This window comes from Pleurodeles waltl, chromosome 8 (assembly GCF_031143425.1).
Source record: "Pleurodeles waltl isolate 20211129_DDA chromosome 8, aPleWal1.hap1.20221129, whole genome shotgun sequence".
NCBI classification, from domain to species: domain Eukaryota; kingdom Metazoa; phylum Chordata; class Amphibia; order Caudata; family Salamandridae; genus Pleurodeles; species Pleurodeles waltl.
This window is the reverse complement of record NC_090447.1, coordinates 1,496,604,354-1,496,627,765: the sequence shown is the minus strand read 5'-3', so window position 1 is coordinate 1,496,627,765 and position 23,412 is coordinate 1,496,604,354. Positions and strand designations below refer to the sequence as shown.

Here is a 23,412-nt window from a genome sequence, read left to right as displayed (position 1 = left end):
GTCAATGATCAAACGTTAATAGTAATTGTGATCCTGTAAAAAATCTTCAATGTCAGCAATAGTAATAGAAGCCAAGGAGAACTCTACTTCGGAAGGCGATACGTTGACCAGCACTTTGGCTACAGGATCCATGGAGCAATTGTGTGCAGAGGCCTCAGACAAGGCTGTAGGAGTAGCATCCGTCAATGTGCCAGATGTCGGAGAAGCCAGCAAGTTCACAAGTGGTGCCTCATAAGATGCCTCACGTTTCAACCGCAGCCTCAATGGGCATGTATGTGAATGAATCCTCATTGAGAAAATTAACAGATCCACATCCAAAGAAAGCAGTGGCTGTCAGCAAGACACACTTTTGGGGCACATTCAAAGAAGCACCATAAGCAACAGACAACTGGTTGCACACGGACCAGAGCCCTTCGGAATGTCAAAGACCAATTCAGCTCCAATTCCTTCCGCAGGGAAGATGCAAATTACTTCACCATGCGATCACGACACAGCTCAGCCAGTCACTGCATATTAAAAATAGCAGCAGTAGAACACCACCAATCAATGCGAAAGTTATTGGTAATCCACCAAACACACTCGAAAAGAGTGAATGAATGGCTGAAGAAATGACTCCAAGTATTGCCTTGAACATGCTGACAAACCCAGACCCAACAGCCTTAAAAAGGTGTACAATCCCAGCAACATTAGATGCATTAAAATTCTGCTCACCAATTCTCCAAAGTGTTTGGGTAAGTTGGTATGTAATAGGGACTGTCTCTGCTGATGACCTAGCTAGATACAGGTCATAGGTCTCTCCGGTTGATGTCAGAGCCACAGGCTTTTGAAACAATAGTGCCTTTAGTCTCCTCAGCTTGTCAAACTGTAAATTCGAAGTAGCAATGTGCGGCCACAATTCTGCCACTTTTATCTCTCATGTGGGAGGAAATAACACATGGCTGCAACAAGTTGTCATTTGGGAAACTGAAATTGCATAGGAAATTCCAGGTTTCATTCCGCAGCAGCTTCGATCATTCAGCATAACATAGCTTCCATTTGAAAGTATCTGAAACACTGGATGAATCAAAGACAAAGGAGTACTCTTCAGGTAGCAGGCCAAATTCCATACAACCACATTGCAAGTGCCATGCAAGGACACCTGCTTCCAAATCATAGAATGACTAACAGTAGTCTCACACTCACTTCCGCTAAGAAAGACCTCTGTTTCGCAGTTCAGACATTTTTAATTGAAAGGCAACTCCCACACATTGTGGATATAACTATCCCCTTACTGCCCAAATCTGCCAATTGCAAAATGTTTCAAGCAGCCCGTAAACTGAAATGTTGAAATGGGCTGATTTATTACTCACACTGCAGAGGGAATTTGTGCTACAGTAAAAGGCAATTTTTCCAACTTCTCAATATTTATCAAAGTGTAACTCACTTCTTTCTTAGCCATTGGCTGTTGTTGCCCGATGAAATTAAATGAGGCAGATAACTCAGTAGAGTTAACATTCTGTCAGGGCTCGCAGCCACTTTTAAGAAGCTGTAACGTTCAACCTAACTGCAAAATAGACCTCAGTTGACTTTGTCCATGATGTAAAAAGGACATGTCATTCTGAATAATGTCTATTGCAGAATAACAGCTGATTATGACAAATAAAACATCCCCACTAAAAACAAACTATTCTAAAATTAACTAATGAAAATAGAGCACATTATCTGGTAAAAGGGCACAGGCCGCAGGCCTAAGGTAAGCTAAAATATACATGCCCAGGCAAGGTACCAAAATGAAGCCACGCAGTCTTGTTTCTTGGGGGCACATATTCCCTACTTGTCCCCAGCTGTAGCGTCCTCCCCAGCTCAGGAGCATGCAAATGAACATGCCACACTCAGAGTTCTGTAACAGACATATTTATTCCTCAGCATACGATCACACACTCCACTCTGATTATGTAATAATCGTTAATAACCACACCTTAACACCTCCTAGCTAATTATGTAATTCCTCTGCTGAGTCCACTCAGAACCACAAGGTTCCTAGTGCACACAGGCCCTTATTGATGGGGTTTTAACGTAGGGCAGCGCCGCAAGTCATTTTGCTGCCCTGCCCTACGCCAAAGTGAAAAGGTATGAATGTACCATATTTATGCAATACGTTGTATTCCTGTCTTTTCCCCCTGTGCTGGTGCTATTTTGGAAGCCTAGCAGTAATGCAAGCACCCTTGCAACACTGTGCAAGGGTGCCTGCGTTGCATGCAGGATTGTTTTGTGCAGGAGGAGCACCTTCCTGCACAAAAACAATCCAGAGAGGCAGAATGTGGCAGACATAGAAAGAGGAAAAAAGAAGGAAAAATAAAAAATAGTTCTCCTTGTTACGCCTCACCTCGGGAGGTGTAAGGTTTTGTTACTTCCTCAGGTTTATGTGATAAAGTAAAACTGCGGCATGGTCAAAACCAATGGGTGTTGTATGGGTAAACCCACGGCATTGCTCATGGAACACCTCCCTGGCACAGAGGAAGGCAACGCAGCAAATTGCGCTGCGTTGCCTTACTCCATATCTATGAGGCCATTCAAAGCCACACAAAGTGGGTTTACCTGGCCTCATAGATATAGTTGAGAGATTTGCGTCGCCGGAGCATCACAAAAAGGGACCCTCCGGTGCTGGAAGCCTCTCAAAAAAAAATCCCAGGGTAGGCCTTTAGCATGGGCAAGCTGGGCACAGGCCGAGGGCACCAATATTCTGAGTGGAGAAAGGGGCTGTGTGCATTAGGGTTATGCCAACAGTAGCGCCCCTCTCATCTTGCTCCAGACTTGTCCTTGCCCCTGCTTGTTCATTTCAGTCTGATTTGCCAGTTCAAGGTGGTTTTAGTCCTTCATTATTATACAGTGGCCAATGTTTTTAACACCCCTTTAGCCCCCTCCCTTGGCCTCCCTTTGCCCTCTCACCCCTGCTGACACACATCAAGAAAACCATCATCATCTGCGTGAGGCAGTTAAGCTATCGGTGATTTAGGTGAGCTGGGGAGGTCCGAGGATGTTTGTGATCATGGGCCAGTTGCTGCTCATCCAGGTACTGACCTGTACCCCCTGCTGCCTCATTTAGGGCCATATTTATACTTTTTGACGCAAAACTGCACTAACGCAGTTTTGTGTAAAAAAAATTAGCGCCGGCTAACGCCATTCTGAAGCGCCATGCGGGCGCCGTATTTAAACAATGACGTTAGCCGACGTTAGCCGCCGGCGCTGCCTGGTGTGCGTGGAAAAAAACGACGTACACCAGGCAGCGCCGGCGTAGGGGGATATGGGGCTTGGGCGTCAAGAAATGGGGCAAGTCAGGTTGAGGCAATTTTTTCGCCTCAACCCGATTTGCGCCATTTTTTTTCACTCCCAACCCCCATAGAAATGACTCCTGTCTTAGCAAAGACAGGAGTCATGCCCCCTTGACCAATGGCCATGCCCAGGGGACTTATGTCCCCTGGGCATGGTCATTGGGCATAGTGGCATGTAGGGGGGCACAAATCAGGCCCCCCTATGCCACAATCTTTTTTTTTAAAAAGTACTTACCGGAACTTACCTTAATGTCCCTGGGATGGGTCCCTCCAGCCTTGGGTGTCCTCCTGGGGTGGGCAAGGGTGACAGGGGGTGTCCCTGGGGGCATGGGAGGGCACGTCTGGGCTCCTTCAGAGCCCACAGGTCCCTTAACGCCTGCCTTTTGCAGGCACTAAAAAACGGCGCAAAAGCGGGCGTACGTCATTTTTTTTGACCCGCCCACTCCCGGGCGTGAATTTTGCCCGGGAGTATAAATCCGACGCACATGCCTGGGAGTTGATTTTTTAGACGTGAACGCCTACCTTGCATCTCATTAACGCAAAGTAGGTGTCCACGCTAAAAAATGACGCAAACTCCATGGACTTTGGCGCTAGACGCGTCTAACGCCAAAGTATAAATATGGAGTTAGTTTTGCGTCGAAATTGCGTTAAAAAAAACGACGCAATTCCGGCGCAAACGGAGTATAAATATGCCCCTTAATTTACTACCATCAGTTAGGGCGCCCGATTTCTGCCCGATTTCATGCCCAGGGCGCTTTCTTAGCAAGGGCCTGCTCTGAATAAGCCCTCTAGTGTCACAACACTACACTGTGCAGGAGCACTACAGGAGCTCTGCAGCTGTTGTAAGTACTCTCCATGCCAAGAGATCACACAGGTAGGAAACTATTTTTAAAGGTAATCTTGTTACATAGACATACGTGCGAGGTTCTGCTTATTATAAGGTGTCATTCAAACTAATAAACTGAAAAAAACGGCTTTGGTAGATTTTTCTCATTTTTGTACCAACAGCAGGTACATTAAAATACTGGTCATGCCAGTAAAAAAACGGAGCAGTGACAACCCTATCAGCAGATCAGCAATAGCGAAACAGTGAACATCAACCCCCAAAGACAAAACAAAACACGGGTTTTACAAGAAGCAGCCCTGACGAGGGAACAAGCATCTCCTTGCTCTGCTGCTTCTGTCTGCGCATGCCGATAACTCCTAGCTCTGCTGCTTCTGCCTACTCATCCCGAGTCGCAACAACTAGAGTGGGCGGGGCTCCAGAGGAGACGTCAGCGCTGTTTAATAGAGCTTAGTTCGAAGCTAGCCCGAGGGGTTCGTAAACAACGTGATGTCGGGCGAGGCCCTCTGTCGGCGCTCAGTGGAATTACAGTATTTAGTCTGCCGGAAGTATCCAAGGCTAGTGTACAGATGATATGGTAAATCAAGATTATCCATAATGCAGTGTGTGGAAGAACCCAAGAGCCGCCACAGAGAATGATAGTTGCCAAAACTAGAGATTGATTTTGCATCTATCATTTACAGTGCGATTCAACTTTACTTTATAACGTCGAAGATCATCTAGTAATACCGTCCTAGCTGTCTAAAGTATAAAATTATATAGGACCCTTTTAAAGATATCGTCTGTTGCCAAATGAAATAAATGAATCGCTAACTGTTCCGGATTCAGTTGCATTTTGTATGGCTCTGATGAAGGAAATTTTTGGAGGATCTCATTTGGGAAATGGGATCTTTTGTTAAGTTGTTAATAGAATGCCTATTTTTTAATCTCACATGATTTAATTATCAAGCTGTCGTGTCTTTTTTCTTTCAAATGGTAGATCTGTGATTTGTTAATTTGGGGTGGGTGGAGCTTAAGGTCTTTTTTCCCCTTTCGTTTCTTTTTGGATAATTGGGGCAGTTCGCGCTACCCAGACTTTGTGGTTCCCCGAAGGAGGCCAAGAAATTAGCCCAAATTAGCCAAAATACAGTGAAGATTTAGTTTTTTTTTTAAAAATTGGAAAAAGGGGCTGCAGAAGAAGGCGGTTTGCGGTGCTAAAATCACCAGCTTCCCAGCTTTCAGGAACAGGCAGACTTGAATCAGAAAACCCAAATTTTCAACACAAATTTAGGGGCATATTTATACTCATATTTATACTCCGTGCATTTTCATTTTCTGGAAGCGGCAACACGAGGTCGCTCCCCTCACCGCCTCACAGCCTCCAGTGTGACCGCTCTCGCTCCTGTGCCCTGTGCTCCGCTCCTGTGCCCTGACTGCCTTTTCCCGCCTCCAGTGACCTAACGCCAGCGTCCTCTTCGTTGTGCCCGAGTGCCTGTGTCCGCTCGTTCTTCTGTACCCCGAGTGCCTGTGCCCCTGGTATTGTTCCACTGTATTGTATTGTTTTTACCTTTTTGCCCTTACTGTGTTCTTTTCTCTTCCAGCCTCGTCGCGTCACCCCATCGCCGCCCGTTTGTTTCCCGCCGCTACACTCCGGTAGCTCCGCCCCCTTGCTCCCCATTGGCCGCCCGCTCCCACCTCCCAGCTGCTCCTCCCTCCCTCTTCCCCTCATATGGAGGCCGCGCAGCGATAGAGAGAGCGACCTCTGACCCTGGTTCTCAGGCAGGTCGCTCCCCTCACCGCCTCACAGCCTCCAGTGTGACCGCTCTCGCTCCTGTGCCCTGTGCTCCTGTGCCCTGACTGCCTTTTCCCGCCTCCAGTGACCTAGCGCCAGCGTCCTCTTCATTGTGCCCGAGTGCCTGTGTCCGCTCTTTCTTCTGTACCCCGAGTGCCTGTGCCCCTGGTATTGTTCCACTGTATTGTATTGTTTTTACCTTTTTGCCCTTACTGTGTTCTTTTCTCTTCCAGCCTCGTCGCGTCACCCCATCGCCGCCCGTTTGTTTCCCGCCGCTACACTCCGGTGGCTCCGCCCCCTTGCTCCCCATTGGCCGCCCCGCTCCCACCTCCCAGCTGCTCCTCCCTCCCTCTTCCCCTCATATGGAGGCCGCGCAGCGATAGAGAGAGCGACCTCTGACCCTGGTTCTCAGGCAGGTCGCTCCCCTCACCGCCTCACAGCCTCCAGTGTGACCGCTCTCGCTCCTGTGCTCCTGTGCCCTGACTGCCTTTTCCCGCCTCCAGTGACCTAGCGCCAGCGTCCTCTTCGTTGTGCCCGAGTGCCTGTGTCCGCTCTTTCTTCTGTACCCGAGTGCCTGTGCCCCTGGTATTGTTCCACTGTATTGTATTGTTTTTACCTTTTTGCCCTTACTGTGTTCTTTTCTCTTCCAGCCTCGTCGCGTCACCCCATCGCCGCCCGTTTGTTTCCCGCTGCTACACTCCGGTAGCTCCGCCCCCTTGCTCCCCATTGGCCGCCCCGCTCCCACCTCCCAGCTGCTCCTCCCTCCCTCTTCCCCTCATATGGAGGCCGCGCAGCGGGCGCGCCGCTGGCGCGCCAAAGGCAAGCCCGTCTGCGCCCGTCCGCGCCCGTCCGCGCCTGGACCGCGCCCAGCGCCAGACCCCCTGGCCCCCGCCGCTGCGAGCCTACCCGCCGGACCTACGAAGCCGCCACCCTCATCGCACTCAACACCGGCCGGATCCCCGGGTGCTACCGTGCCGCCCCAAGACGCACCCACGGTCCCTTCACCTGCCAATCCTGCAAGTTCTCCTGCATCCAGACCTGCACCGCGCCCGCCAAACCTAGCACCAACAGCAACCACCTGAAGTGCATCCTGCTTAACACCCGCTCCATCCACAGACACGCCGTGGAACTCTGGAACCTGCTCGACACCACATCTCCAGACGTCGCCTTCCTCACAGAAACCTGGATGAACGCCTCCTCAGCGCCCGACATCGCCATCGCCATCCCGGACGGATACAAGATCACCCGGAGGGACCGCATCAACCAGACAGGAGGAGGCATCGCCATTGTCCACAAGAATACCATCCGCATAACGACCAACTCCGACGACACCCTCACAGCTGCCGAACATCTCCACTTCCAGATTCACACCGACCCCAAGACCACACTCAGAGGCACCCTCATCTATAGACCCCCAGGACCCCACACACAATTCAGCGAAGACATCGCAGACTTCATCAGCCCTCACGCCCTCTCCTCCGCCGACTACATCCTCCTAGGGGACCTCAACTTCCACCTGGAGAACAACAACGACAACAACACCACCACCCTGCTGGACAACCTCGCCAACCTCGGACTCAAGCAACTGGTGAACACCCCCACCCACTACGCCGGACACATGCTTGACCCAGTCTTCTCCTCCAGCAAGTACATCTCCTTCAGCCACTCCACCGGACTCCACTGGACAGACCACAGCTGCGTCCACTTCAGCTTCAGAAAAACCACGACTCACCACCACCCACAACAGGCTCCCCGCAGGAGCTGGAACAAGATCACCACCGACCAGCTCTCCACATCACTGAGCCAGAACCCTCCCGCCAGCTCATCGGACCCCAACCAAGCAGCCAACAACCTTACACAGTGGATGACCAACTGCGCTGACAACCTCGCACCTCTGAAAACCCATCCCATCAGGCCCAACAGCAAGAAAGCCTCCTGGTTCAACAACGACCTCAAGAACTCCAAGAAGAACTGCCGCACCCTCGAGAAAGCCTGGCGAAAAAACCCGACTACAGACAACATGACCGCCCTCAAGTACGCGTCCCGTAAACACCACCAGCTGATCCACACCACCAAGAAGACAGCATTCAAAGAACGACTAGACAACAACGCACACAACAGCAAGGAACTCTTCAGCATCGTCAAAGAGCTCTCCAACCCCAGCGCCGGAAACAACGACATCACCCCCTCACAAGACCTCTGCGACTCACTCGCCTCGTTCTTTCACCGCAAGATCGCCGACATACACAACAGCTTCGGCGCACAGACCACGCACCCAACCACCAAACCGACGCCCCCCAACACCACCCTCCGCGCCTGGACCCCAGTCAGCACCGAAGACACCATCCATACGATGAACACTATCCATTCCGGATCACCAACCGACCCATGCCCCCACCACGTCTTCAACAAGGCCGACTCCGTCATCGCACCCCATCTCCGGGACATCATCAATTGCTCCTTCAACACCGCCACCTACCCGGAGAGCTGGAAGCATGCCGAACTCAGCGCCCTCCTGAAGAAACCATCAGCAGACCCCACCGACCTCAAGAACTACCACCCCATCTCGCTCCTCCCGTTTCCTGCCAAAGTCATCGAGAAGACCGTCAACAGACAGCTGGCCGCCTTCCTCGAGACTAATGGATCCCTCGACCACTCACAGTCCGGCTTCCGAGCCAACCACAGCACCGAGACCGCCCTCATCGCAGCCACTGACGACATCCGAGCCCTGCTCGACAACGGGGAAACAGCGGCCCTCATCCTCCTGGACCTCTCCGCAGCGTTCGACACGGTCTGCCACCGCACCCTAGTGCAGCGCCTCAGCAACATCGGAATTCAAGAGAAGGCTCTAGAGTGGATCACCTCGTTCCTCACCGGAAGAACCCAGAGAGTCTGCCTCCCCCCGTTCAGATCCGAGGCCACCGAAGTCATCTGCGGCGTACCACAAGGATCATCACTCAGCCCCACCCTCTTCAATGTCTACATGAGCCCCCTCGCAGCCATCGCACGCCATCACAACCTCAACATCATCTCCTACGCCGACGACACCCAGCTGATCCTCTCCCTCACCAATGACCCAGCCACCGCCAGAACCAACCTGCGCGAAGGGATGAAAGACGTAGCCGAGTGGATGATGAACAGCCGCCTGAAACTGAACTCAGACAAGACGGAAGTCCTCATCCTTGGATCATCACCCTCTGCCTGGGACGACTCCTGGTGGCCCCCTGCCCTGGGCAGCGCACCCAAACCTACGGACCACGCACGCAACCTGGGCTTCATCCTGGACTCCTCCCTCTCGATGACCAGACAAGTCAACGCCGTCTCTTCATCATGCTTCAACATCCTACGCATGCTCCGAAAGATCTTCCGATGGATCCCCACCGAAACCAGGAAGACGGTCACCCAGGCACTCGTCACCAGCCGACTGGACTACGGTAACACCCTCTACACCGGAACCACGGTCAAACTACAGAAAAGACTCCAACGCATATTGAACGCCTCCGCACGCCTCATCCTTGACATCCCCCGACACAGCCACATCTCCGGACACCTGAGAGACTTGCACTGGCTCCCCGTCAGCAAGAGAATCACGTTCCGCCTCCTCACCCACGCACACAAGGCCCTCCACGACCTGGGCCCCAGGTACCTCAACAACCGCCTGACCTTCTACACTCCCACCCGCCAGCTACGATCGACCAGCCACGCCCTCGCCGCCGTGCCACGCATTAGAAAAGCCACCATGGGAGGAAGATCCTTCTCCTACCTGGCAGCCAAGACTTGGAACTCCCTCCCCATCCACCTCCGTCTGACCCACGACCACCTCTCCTTCAGGAAGCAACTCAAGACCTGGCTGTTTGAGCAGTAGCGGTCCCCCCTCCCCCAAGCGCCTTGAGACCCTCCGGGTGAGTAGCGCGCTATACAAATTTTTTGATTGATTGATTGATTGATTGATTGAATGATATGCAGGGTAGGCGTTCCCGTCCAAAAAACGACGCACACGGCCGTGCGTCGTATTTATGCTTCCAGGCAAAAATGACTCTTGGCCGGGAGGCGGAGCAAAAAAATGACGCAAAGGCCGATGTGCGTCAAAATTTAACGCCTGGGTCAGGGCAGGCGTTAAAATGGGGCAAACACACCTGTATTTAATCAGAACACACAGAACAAACAACAGAGCAGCAGAGCAGCAGAGCAGCAACAGGGAGACATGGAGGTGATTTTTATCCAGCGTGCACGTAGACGCAGAGCCCTGCAGCAACAACAGCAGCTACAACAACAACAGCAGGGACCCCAAAGGCAGCGCAGAAGGCAGGAGAGGATATTCCGCCCAAGAACAACCCTGCATGGCCTCAGGGAACATGACATCATACAGAGGTACCGGTTGAACTGGCAGGCCATTCAGCAGCTGCTGAGAAATATTGAACAGCAGTTGGCCCCAACTTTAGTGACACCCCACACCATCCCAACAGAAACAAAGCTGCTTGCCGTACTTCACCTGCTGGCAAGTGGCTCGTTTCAAACAACTGGTGCCCTGGTTGGTGGAATATCACAACCATCATTCTCCGCATTTCTGCCAAAAGTACTGGATGCCATCATTCAACTGACACCCCTCCACATCTGCTTCCCTAACACACTGCAGAAGCAGCAGGAAACAAAACAGGGGTTCTACGCCATCAGTGGTTTCTCACACGTCCTTGGTGCAATCGACTGCACACACGTACGCCTTGTGCCACCTGCTGCAACAGAACACCTCTACCGCAACAGGAAGCACACACATTCAATCAACGTGCAGGCCATAGTCGATCACCAAGGATTGATCAAAATATCCTGTTGTGAGTGTACATGACGCATTCATCTTCCGTCACTCTACCATCAACCAACACTTCCAGGATGGACGGTATGGCAATGGACTACTTGTTGGTAAGTACAAAAACCTACTTATATTCACATTGAATAGCAACCCTCTAGGACACACAACACATACACCACAACAGCAACACCTAGCCAGGAACACACTGAGGTCCTCACATCACTAGCAATGTTTCTTAAGTCACCATTGAACCTGTCACACATTGGAATTTACTGTACAGCTTAATGTGAAGACATTAATGAGTGTGGTTGCCTAAATGTCACCTTGCAAATTGTAAGTGTCACAATAACCTTTACATTAATACATTGCATAAGTCATAAGGTATGGGATGTCCAGGGTACTTTCATATGAACGTGTTAACTACACTTTCAATTTTAATTCTGCATGGAACTATCATCTCACCCCCAGTGAAGACACACGGATACCTGTATCACAAGTCACAATGCTAGGGAGGGCACACTGTACTGCAAATCCCAAAACATACTGCTGACAAATGGTTAGCTAACAAACACTTGCTCAGCCAAGGAAAAAACTCAATGCAAAAGTTTTAGCCTACAAGTATAGGTTGTCACATTAGTACACAAAAGAGTCACAGACAACACAAGACAACTACTGCCATCAACGGTCTGTACAAGAGTGCCTCCTACATCTACATGATCCCATTCTGTGTTTTTCTTTCAGCTGATCAGGGGTATGGCATCCAGCCTTGGCTAATGACACCATTTGGGAACCCGACTACTGCTGCAGAGCGGGCATACAACGACGCCCATAAGAGGACACGCAGCATTGTTGAGCGGACCTTTGGGATCCTCAAGTCAAGGTTCCGCTGCCTTGACATCACTGGCGGTAGCCTACTATATTCCCCAGAGATGCTCTGTAGGATCATACTCACTTGTGCCATATTGCACAATATTTGTGTAAAAAGGAACATTCCCCTCCTCGAACCAGACCCAGACATGCCTGAAGACGACGAAGAGGAGGATGCTGACCTGCAACAGGAGGGTGAACAACCAAACACAGCTGCTGGAGTGCGTAGGCGCCAACAGATTGTAAATAATTTATTTTCATAATTTCTTATATCACCACTTAATGCACAATTGTAAATAAACACAGATAACAAACACCACATCATGGTTTGGCCTATTCATTTCTGCCCACCTTTAGTTTGAAATTGCTGAAGAAGAATGTCGTCTCATTGAGCAATAATGACATAACACTCATCACACAAAAAATATACACCACAAATGTCTGCACAGAGGCTATGATGTTTCATGATACATTACCATCCACAGAGGCCAACAGGAGTACAAATGTGGCAATGACACATGCCTGATCCAGACACCTGAGACATTCTCTCACTCAGCACAAAAATGTAGCTCATTTGAAAGTCTCATTACACGTGTTCAGTGACAGGGTGGGACCATCCATGTGTACGTGACCATGTCCTCAATGGCTTCTCTCCATTTTTGCTACAAACAATGCCCAATTGGAACAAGATTAGCTGCCACTAACTCATGAGGAGACCTTGAAGTTACAGTGACAACATACACCCAGACAGTTGATAGTGGATCTACATTGGACCACACATATAAACATATGCCATCCAATCAACCAAATATTTGCAAGCAGCCGATCACAGTAGTGTCCCAGTTCGAACCTAGAAGGAAGAATGAAACATGCCACTAAACCAGGTAATGCATAAAGGGCCACATACATCAACAACCTATTTGTCATCAGCACATGAGGAACGCCGAGATTTAGCAAAAAATTTCAATGCAAAATGGTATGTCAGATTGCTCCAAATAATCAATAGGGCAAACGTCAAATGGGCAAATGGGATTATTGAATGGCTAACAGTGAATCATACCCTATGGCCTTCCATGAGCCTGCTGCTGCAGGTTTAGCATAACAGAATAAATGAAAGCCGTGGATAAATTAGCAAATCTGGAAGGGCAAACCCTAGGGTGCTGGGGGCCTAAGTCCACCTCTACTGCCCCCGAAATATACAAGAATTATGTACCTGTGAAGTACACACATGCATAAGGCGCATGTGTGGCCTAGATGTCAAATGTAAAACACATATAAGATACACAAAATCATTATTAGGACATGGTTAGCCCCATAAAAAGTGTAAGTGACAATTGCACTACCTGTTTGGACTATAGATAATTGGATTACCGTGATAAATGTGGACACATTGTTGCTAAGGAATACATCCTGGTATCCCATTCATCATTTGAAATTAGCCATCAGCAATTACCCAAAATATGTGTACAAATATGGGTAATAACCATTTTGAGCAATCATTACTATTACACTGTGAATGCCTTCTATACATCCAATAAGGGACATGTGTCATAGCTAACCCCAAATGTGTATCACTTAGCACCGTTTGGTCATGACAAAATTCCTTTCACAACTTGACAAAATTAAGACATATTTGTCGAAATGCGTCATATTTCCACGCATACAGCTTGGGCGTCATAATTTTTTGACGTACAGGAGTGCACAGAATGCAGAGTCAAAAAATATCATATTAAAAATAATAGATTAATAAGCTGCATTACATGGCCACCATATTTTCTATGATGCGTCATATTTCCACGCATACAGCTTGGGCGTCATAATTTTTTAACGTACAGGAGTGCACAGAATGCAGAGTCAAAAAATATCATATTAAAAATAATAGATTTATAAGCTGCCTTACATGGCCACCATATTTTCTATGATGCGTCCTATTTCCACGCATACAGCTTGGGCGTCATAATTTTTTGACGTACAGGAGTGCACAGAATGCAGAGTCAAAAAATATCATATTAAAAATAATAGATTAATAAGCTGCATTACATGGCCACCATATTTTCTATGATGCGTCATATTTCCACGCATACAGCTTGGGCGTCATCATTTTTTGACGTACAGGAGTGCACAGAATGCAGAGTCAAAAAATATCATATTAAAAATAATAGATTAATAAGCTGCATTACATGGCCACCATATTTTCTATGATGCGTCATATTTCCACGCATACAGCTTGGGCGTCATAATTTTTTGACGTACAGGAGTGCACAGAATGCAGAGTCCAAAAATATCATATTAAAAATAATAGATTAATAAGCTGCATTACATGGCCACCATATTTTCTATGATGCGTCATATTTCCACGCATACAGCATGGGCGTCATAATTTTTTGACGTACAGGAGTGCACAGAATGCAGAGTCAAAAAATATCATATTAAAAATAATAGATTAATAAGCTGCATTACATGGCCACCATATTTTCTATGATGCGTCATATTTCCACGCATACAGCATGGGCGTCATAATTTTTTGACATACAGGAGTGCACAGAATGCAGAGTCAAAAATAATTTTCATATTTGGTTCTCATATTTGCCAGCGAATTACATTTCAACTCTAGAACTGTAAAATCAGCCTCACACAAATGTAAGGGAACAATGTAGAAATTATTTTTGACTCTGCATTATGTGCACTGTTATGCGTCAAAAAATATGACGCACAATCTGTATGCGTGAAAATATGACGCATAACGGAAAAATAAAAACGGCGGCCATTTTATGCAGGATGTGATGTAATAGGATATCCTGTTTACAGAATCTGTACTGTGAGTGTACTTTCACTTTGCAGTCTCAGATTATTCTAGACTGTGTGGCTCTGTGAAAAGTGTTGTCCTGTGTTTTAGTGCTTTTGTGTCCAGTGTACCTTCTCTATTGTGCTTTTGTGATCATTGTCTTGTTGTCTAATATTGTCTGAGTCTGTTTTGTATACTTTTGTCAAATCCAGTGTTTCTTTTTTTGTCTGTGGGAGTCTGTTCTGGGTAGTTTAAATTTGGGGTTAGTTGGGCTATTTTTCTTAAGTTTTCTTTTTTCTTCACTACTCTACCTTTCCCCATTTCCCCCTTTTCCTTTTTGTTCCAAATTTTTCACCTTTGTAATTGTAAAGATGTCAGGTAGGCCACGGCTTGCCAGGATGGGTGAGGAGGAATTGGGGGGATTTATATGGCTTGTTTGCCATTTCCTCCCACTCATGCTGGAGGCTGGGGGCCGTGTGATACAGGGGTATCACACGGAGGCACGTAAAGTCCGGTGGGGGAAGGTGCGCCATCACTTGGTCCGGGTCTACGGTAGCCTGAGGAATGACCATCAACTCAAGCACCGCTGGGCTGATCTGATATCCAGGGAGCAGGATCTGCTGGACTACCTGGGAATCAGGATTGGTGGCCATGTTGGTGAGTACAAATCAATTACATGTGAATAATTTAAAGCTGTGTGGGGACATGTGATGATTGTTACCCAATCTGCTAGATAAGTAGCTGACTGTGTGTAATGCTAGGGAAACCTACTGGGTAATTGTTGCACAATGTGTAGGAAGACAAATGCTAGCAGTCAGATAGCTCATGTTTTCAACACATACCGGATGCCTGTAGCTGTATGTAATGTAGTGTTGCCTTTGTGTCAGACAAGCGACACGTTAATGCCTCTATTTGAACTCTACAGGTCATAATTGCCAGTGAAAAATGGATGTTGAAACATCATACCTACATATGTAGACGCCATAGCTAGACAGAAATTTGTAAAACCATTATGATGCTATAAATGAGTGGTGCCTTCACGTCAATTGAAGTTAGCTATGTTGTCCACACATATGTCACATGTGTGTCTGGTTGGTGTGTGTTGAAAATGACCACATAGCCTGTTTGAGTTTGAGGGGTCATGCAGTCCTCAAGTAACCAGCTTTTGGATGTCTCTCTGGGATGCACATGATGAGATGAATGCACCCCGATATTGTTGGGGCATACTAATGGAGGTGTATCTTTGATACCACATGACTGTCCTGGCCACTGCATGTGTGTAGTAGGGTGTGTAACTGTAGCAGGAGACTCAACCAACGTAAATGTTGATTAAGAAATCTTCCATGCAGTATGAGCATGTGTCAAAGTGTTTCATTACGCATGTCATATTCTCACATTGTCATTGTAACTGCAATTGTTTGTCAGTGCACCGAGTCTGAGTATATTCTTCCTTCCATGCTTTACAGGTGGACCTGCACCGTACACCGTGGGAGAGGTGGCTCATTTTGAGGACCCCGACACCTACAGTGAGTGTGGCATGAGTGCTATTTTTATTGTTTGCTAGTGATGCATGATGGACTACTGTGTGTTCAACAGATTTCAAGGTTTAATGCGCTGCCCGTTCATTGGTATTGTTGCATTAGTGGGATTTCAAATATCACTTCAGTTACTGTAGACCAATGCTTATCCATCTCTCAGATTTAGGGGCAGTAGGTCATTCCAGTCGGCCCCGCTATGGGGAGTGGGATGAGTCATGTGGAATACACTGGTTAATGTAAAAGTTGCTCTGGGACTTGGCTTGGACTGAGTCTGCATTTCAGACTGACATTCTCCCAGATAGCTTCTGCAAAAGGCTTGTCTTAAATATGCAGCTTCCCTAGTTGAGGATGGACTGAGTACACTGTAGGTTGGATCTTCCGGGGGCATGTACTTCCACAAGTTGAACTAGAAGTGTGTAGGACTAGAGTACAATGGCCTAGGTGTTCATTCTACTCATGATCATGGGTGTTCTTGCTCCTCTATGTGTGTGTTAAAATATGCCTCACTGGTAGTATGTGATGTTGGCCTAAGTCAGTGCATTTTGACATGTGTGGACCTTGGATAGGACAAGGTTTGGCTGATTCCAAATTGTTGCTAGCCCTTCATTGGTGTTGTGTGTGGAGGCAAATACTTGTTGACCTTTCTATACACTCCTGGGTGTGCATTGAATCTGGGATTGTTGGTTGTTCTTCCCACCCCACCCTCAAAGACTGCCATGTGATTGGGAATAGGGTACCTAGGACTGTAGCAACCAGTATGTTACACATACTTGTGACCTTTTGCAACTTTGTTTAAAACCTAGGGCCGTATTTATACTCTGGTTGCGCCGAATTTGCGTCGTTTTCTCCGACGCAAATTCGACGCTAAACTAACGCCAACTAACGCCATATTTATACTATGGCGTTAGACGCTTCGGGCGCCAAAGTGCCCGGAGTGAGCGTCATTTTTTAGCGTGAACCCCTTCCTTGCGTTAATGAGATGCAAGGGAGGCGTTCCCGTCTTAAAAAATGACTCCCAGGCCTTTACGTGGTATTTATACTCCCGGGCAAAAATGACGCCCGGGAGTGGGCGTGGCCAAAAACGGCGCATTTGCGCCGCTTTTTAACGCCTGGGTCAGGGATGGCGTTAAGGGACAAGTGGGCTCAAAATGAGCCCACAGTGCCCTCCCCTGCCCCCAGGGACCCCCCCTGCCACCCCTGCCCACCCCAGGAGGACACCCAAGGATGGAGGGACCCATCCCAATGAAGTACAGGTAAGTTCAGGTAAGTATAATTTTTGTTATTTTTCAATTTTTTTTTGTGGCATAGGGGGGCCTGATTTGTGCCCCCCTACATGCCACTATGCCCAATGACCATGCCCAGGGGACATAAGTCCCCTGGGCATGGCCATTGGGCAAGGGGGCATGACTCCTATCTTTACAATGATAGGAGTCATGTTGATGGGGGATGGGCGTCGAAAAAAAAATGGCGCAAGTCGAGTTACGACGATTTTTTCGACGTAACCTGACTTGCCCCATTTTAAGACGCCCATACGCCATTTTCCCCCTACGCCGGCGCTGTCTGGTGTACGTGGTTTTTTTCCACGCAAACCAGGCAGCGCCGGTCTGCTTGCGCCGGCTAACGCCATTCCATAAATACGGCGCCCGCATGGCGCTTCAGAATGGCGTTAGACGGCGCAAAAATTTTTGACGCTAAACTGCGTTAGCGCAGTTTAGCGTCAAAAAGTATAAATATGGGCCCTAGTGTACACATTCGGTTATGGCACATGAGTTCAATATTTGCAAACAAAAATTTACAAATGGCATTGAGTGAGGGTTGTGATAGTTATCACATAGAGTGACATATGTAGTGAAGTCAGTATGCGGAAGAGGTTCAGCCATAATGTCAGCTGCATTAGCCATTATTTGGATGAGAAGTTTAGGCTGATGTCACCCATCATGTAGAGACATGGATATGCTAGGTGTGAGATGCCCTTTTGTATGCAGGCTTCACATGTACTTCCTCTGAGACTTTCAATGAACTATGTTGTGACAATCGCTGTAACAAATACAGTACAAGTAATGTGCAATTGACCCATTGTGCAATTCCACCCAATGCATTTCCTATGGTAAATAGTTGCCATATCTCTTCACAGCTGCAAACATGAGTGCCGCAGAGAGACACCAGTTTGAACGGCGTGCAATGCGATACCGGCACATCCTGCAGGTGCAGTCGGGGTTCAGGAGGATGGCCCGCAAATACCAAGCCGATCGGGCCTCCGGGGCATGGTGGGCCTCACCACAGGGTGGCCCTACATTGCCCACAACAGCCACCACCACCACATCCACCAGGTCTCCCCAAGTGGCCCCAGCAACGGCGGGGACAGTTGACCCTGCCTCGTCAGCACGACCTGGACCCAGCCATTTCCAACACGCAGGACAGTCCAGTGGGCAAACAACTACTGCCACACCGTCCACCTCGGCCAGCACACAGACTGCAGCAGCCTCTCCTGTAGACCCAGCGGCATTCCTGGCATTAAGCCGTAAAATGGACAAATTTATTTCAAAGGTGGACAAGCTAAGCCAAGATGTGGCATATATTAAGAAAAGGGTTCGGTCCATCAGGTGGACCCTACAGAGGGCCAACCTCTAGGACTTTTTGCATGTTTTACATTTACCCCTCCCCTCTCTCCTCTTTCCTTTTTGTACTGATAGTTGGGTTTTGGGGATTAGTGTTAGGTTAGTGTAGGTTGTTAGCTTAGTTAGTGATAGGGAGGAGGGTGGGGGGTCCTTATTCTTTCTATTTTTCTTTTTTGTGTGGGTGGGTGGGGGTCAATGTTGGGATTCCTGTTTGTTTATAAAAAAAATATATATATAAAAAAAATTATAAAAAAAAAATGCAAAAAAATATATGATTGTTTACGATAGTATAGTATGTGTGTAGGTTAGTATGTGTTGTCCTGCATGTGTCCTGTCTCATAATGGTGGGTGGGGGGTTGATGTTTAGATCGATTCGTTATATGTGTAGAGTAAGTTTAGCTTAGGTTAGTTAGGGACAGTTGTGGGTTAGGAGTAGTCAGGTTAGATTAGTGTAGGTTACAGTGACAACATACTCCCAGACAGGTGATAGTGGATCCACATTCCCACACACATATAACCATATGTCATCCAATCAACCAAATATTTGCAAGCTGCCCATCACAGTAGTGTCCCAGTTCAAACCTAGCAGGCAAAATTTAACATGCCACTAAACCAGGTAATGCATAAAGGGCCACATACATCAACAACCTATTTGTCATCAGCACATGAGGAACGCTGAGAGTTTGCAAACATAGTCATTGGAAAATGGTATGTCAGATTGCTCCAAATCAACAATAGTGCAAACGTCAAATGGGCAAATGAGATGAATGAATGGCCAACAGTGATTCATACCCTATGGCTTTACATTAGCCTGCTGCTGCAGGTTTTACATAACCGAATAACTGAAAGCCATGGATAAATCAGCAAATCTGGAAGGGCAATGCGTAGGGTGCTGGGGGCCTAAGTCCACCTCTACCGCCTCCCAAATATACAAGAATCATGTACTTGTGAAGTAAACACATGCATAAGGCGCATGTGTGGCCTACATGTCAAAAGTCAAACACAAATCAGATACACAAAATCATAATAGGACATGGTTAGCCCCATAAAAAATGTAAGTGACTATTGCACTCCCTGTTTGGAATATAGATATATGCAATACCATGAAAATTGTGGGCACATTTTAGAGAAGGAATACATCATGGTATACCATTCATCATTTCAAAATAGCCATCAGCAATTACCCCAAATATGTGTACAAATATGGTAAATACATTTTCTGAAGGTATCATAATTATTACAGTGTGAATGCCATCTATACATCCAATAAGGGACATGTGTCATAGCTAACCACAAATGTGTATCACATAGCACCGTTTAGCCATGACAAATTTCCTTCCCCAACTGTAAAAAATGAAGACATCATTTAATAATGCGGCAAAATCCCACGCATACAGCATGGGCGTCATAATTTTTCCACGTACAGGAGTGCACAGAATGCAGAGTCAAAAAATAGGAGATGAAAATTAATAAATTAATAAGCAACAGTACATGTCCACCATATTGTGTATGAAGCGTCAAATTTCCACGCAGACAGCATGGGCGTCATAATTTTTCCACGTACAGGAGTGCACAGAATGCAGAGTCAAAAAATAGGAGATGAAAATTAATAAATTGATAAGCTACAGTACATGTCCACCATATTGTGTATGAAGCGTCAAATTTCCCCGCAGACAGCATGGGCGTCATAATTTTTCCACGTACAGGAGTGCACAGAATGCAGAGTCAAAAAATAGGAGATGAAAATTAATAAATTGATAAGCTACAGTACATGTCCACCATATTGTGTATGAACCGTCAAATTTCAACGCAGACAGCATGGGCGTCATAATTTTTCCACGTACAGGAGTGCACAGAATGCAGAGTCAAAAAATAGGAGATGAAAATTAATAAATTATTAAGCTACAGTACATGTCCACCATATTGTGTATGAAGCGTCAAATTTCCACGCAGACAGCATGGGCGTCATAATTTTTCCACGTACAGGAGTGCACAGAATGCAGAGTCAAAAAATATGAGATGAAAATTAATAAATTAATAAGCTACAGTACATGTCCACCATATTGTGTATGAAGCGTCAAATTTCCACGCAGACAGCATGGGCGTCATAATTTTTCCACGTACAGGAGTGCACAGAATGCAGAGTCAAAAAATAGGAGATGAAAATTAATAAATTAATAAGCTACAGTACATGTCCACCATATTGTGTATGAAGCGTCAAATTTCCACGCAGACAGCATGGGCGTCATAATTTTTCCACGTACAGGAGTGCACAGAATGCAGAGTCAAAAAATAGGAGATGAAAATTAATAAATTAATAAGGTACAGTACATGTTCACCATATTGTGTATGAAGCGTCAAATTTCCACGCAGACAGCATGGGCGTCATAATTTTTCCACGTACAGGAGTGCACAGAATGCAGAGTCAAAAAATAGGAGATGAAAATTAATAAATTAATAAGGTACAGTACATGTTCACCATATTGTGTATGAAGCGTCAAATTTCCACGCAGACAGCATGGGCGTCATAATTTTTCCACGTACAGGAGTGCACAGAATGCAGAGTCAAATATAAATGGTCATATATGTTTCACATATTTGCCAGAAAATTATAATTCTACACTAGAACTGTAAACTCAGCCTCACACAGAAATGTAAGGGAACAATGAAGAAATTACTTTTGACTCTGCATTATGTGCAATGTTATGCGTCAAAAAATATGACGCACAATGTGTATGCGTGAAAATATGACGCATAACGGAAAAATAAAAACGGCGGCCATTTTATGCAGGAAGTGATGTAATAGGATATCCTGTTTACAAAATCTGTACTGTGGGTTAACTTTCACTTTCACTTTGCAGGCTCAGATCTTTTCTAGACTGTGTGGTTGTGTTGAAAGTGTAGTCCTGTGTTTAACTGCTTTTGTGTCCTGTGTACCTTGTATTTTGTCTTTTTGTGGTCCTAGTCTTGTTGTGTAATATTGTCTTAGTCTGTTTAGTGTACTTTTGTCCAATCCTGTTATTGTTTGTATTGTCTGGGGGAGTCTGTTCTGGGTAGTTTAACTTTGGGGTTAGTTGGGCTATTTTTATTAAGTTTCATTTTTCCTTCAATACTATACCTTTCCCCATTTCCCACTTTTACTTGTCTATCACATTTTCCTCCTTTAAATTACTAAATATGTCAGGTAGGCCTCGGCTTGCCAGGATGGGTGAGGAGGAATTGGGGGGATTTATTTGGCTCGTTTGCCATTTCCTCCCACTCATGCTGGAGGCTGGGGGCCGTGTGATACAGGGGTATCACACGGAGGCACGGAAAGTCCGGTGGGGGAAGGTGCACCATCACCTGGTCCGGGTCTACGGGAGCATGAGGAATGAGCATCAACTGAAGCACCGCTGGGCTGATCTCATATCCAGGGAGCAGGACCTGCTGGACCACCTGGGAATCAGGATTGGTGGCCATGTTGGTGAGTACAAATAAATTACATGTGAATAAATGAAATCTGTGTGGGGACATGTGATGATTGTTACCCAATCTGCTAGATAAGTAGCTGACTGTGTATAATGCTAGGTAAACCTAATGTGTATTTGTTGCAGAATGTGTCGAAAGACCAATGCTAGCAGTCAGATGGTTCATGTTTTCAACACATACCTGATGCCTGTAGCTGTATGTAATGTAGTGTTGCCTTTGTGTCAGACAAGCGACACGTTAATGCCTCTATCTTAAACCTAAAGGTCATATTGGCCAGTGAGAAAGTCATGTAGAAACAACATACCTACATATGTTGACGCCATAGCTAGACAGAAAATTGTATACCCATGATGATGCTATAAATGTGTGCTGGCTTCACGTCACATGAAGTCAGCTATTGATGTTAATGAGGTGGGTCTTAGCGACCCCATAGCGACTCGCAGACGGTGTCGGAGACACCGTTCTGCATAGCAAATTGCAAGTCGCAATTTTCCATCTTCCTACATCTGGCCCCTAGTGTACACATTCGGTTATGGCCAATGGGTTCAATATTAGCACACAACAAATTACAAATGGCATTGAGTGAGGATTGTGATAGTTATCACATAGAGTGACATATGTAGTGAAGTCAGTATGCGGAAGAGGTGCAGCCATAATGTCAGATGCCTTAGGCATAATTTGGATGAGTAGTTTAGGGTGATGTCATCCATCATGTAGAGACATGGATTTGCTAGGTGTGAGATGCCCTTATGTATGCAGGCTTCACATGTACTTCCTCTGAGCCTTTAAGTGAACTATGTTGTGACAATTGCTGCAACAAATACATTACTAGTAATGTACAAATAACCCATTGTGCTATTCCACCCAATGCAATTCCAAAGGAAAATATTTGCCTTTTCTCTTCACAGCTGCAAACATGAGTGCCGCAGATAGACACCAATTTGAGAGGCGTGCCATGCGATACTGGCACATCCTGCAGGTGCAGTCTGGGTACCGGAGGATGGCCCACAAATATCACTCGGATCGGGCCTCCGGGGCATGGTGAGCCTCACCACAGGGTCGGCCTACATTGCCCACAACAGCCACCAACACCACATCCACCAGGTCTCCCCAAGTGGCCCCAGCAACGTCGGGAACAGTAGACCCTGGCTCATCCTCAAGACCTGGACCCAGCCATGTTCTACAACCAGGACATTCCAGTGGGCAGTCAACTCCTGGCACAAGCTTAACCTCGGCCGGCACACAAACTACATCAGCCGCTCCTGTGGACCCAGCCGCATTCCTGGCATTGAGTAGAAAATTGGGCAAGCTGTTCAATAAGGTGGACAACCTGAGCCAGGATGTGGCCTATATAAAAAAAAGGGTCAGCTCCATCAGGCGGACCCTACGGAGGGCGAACCTCT

At 47.0% G+C, this 23,412-nt stretch overlaps 1 long non-coding RNA gene across 1 annotated transcript in view; it reads left to right on the top strand.

Annotated features, from left to right (window-relative positions):
• Positions 1–23,412, top strand: part of LOC138249269 (uncharacterized) — a 193,572-nt gene that overhangs the window by 10,029 nt on the left and 160,131 nt on the right. The window lies entirely within an intron of this gene.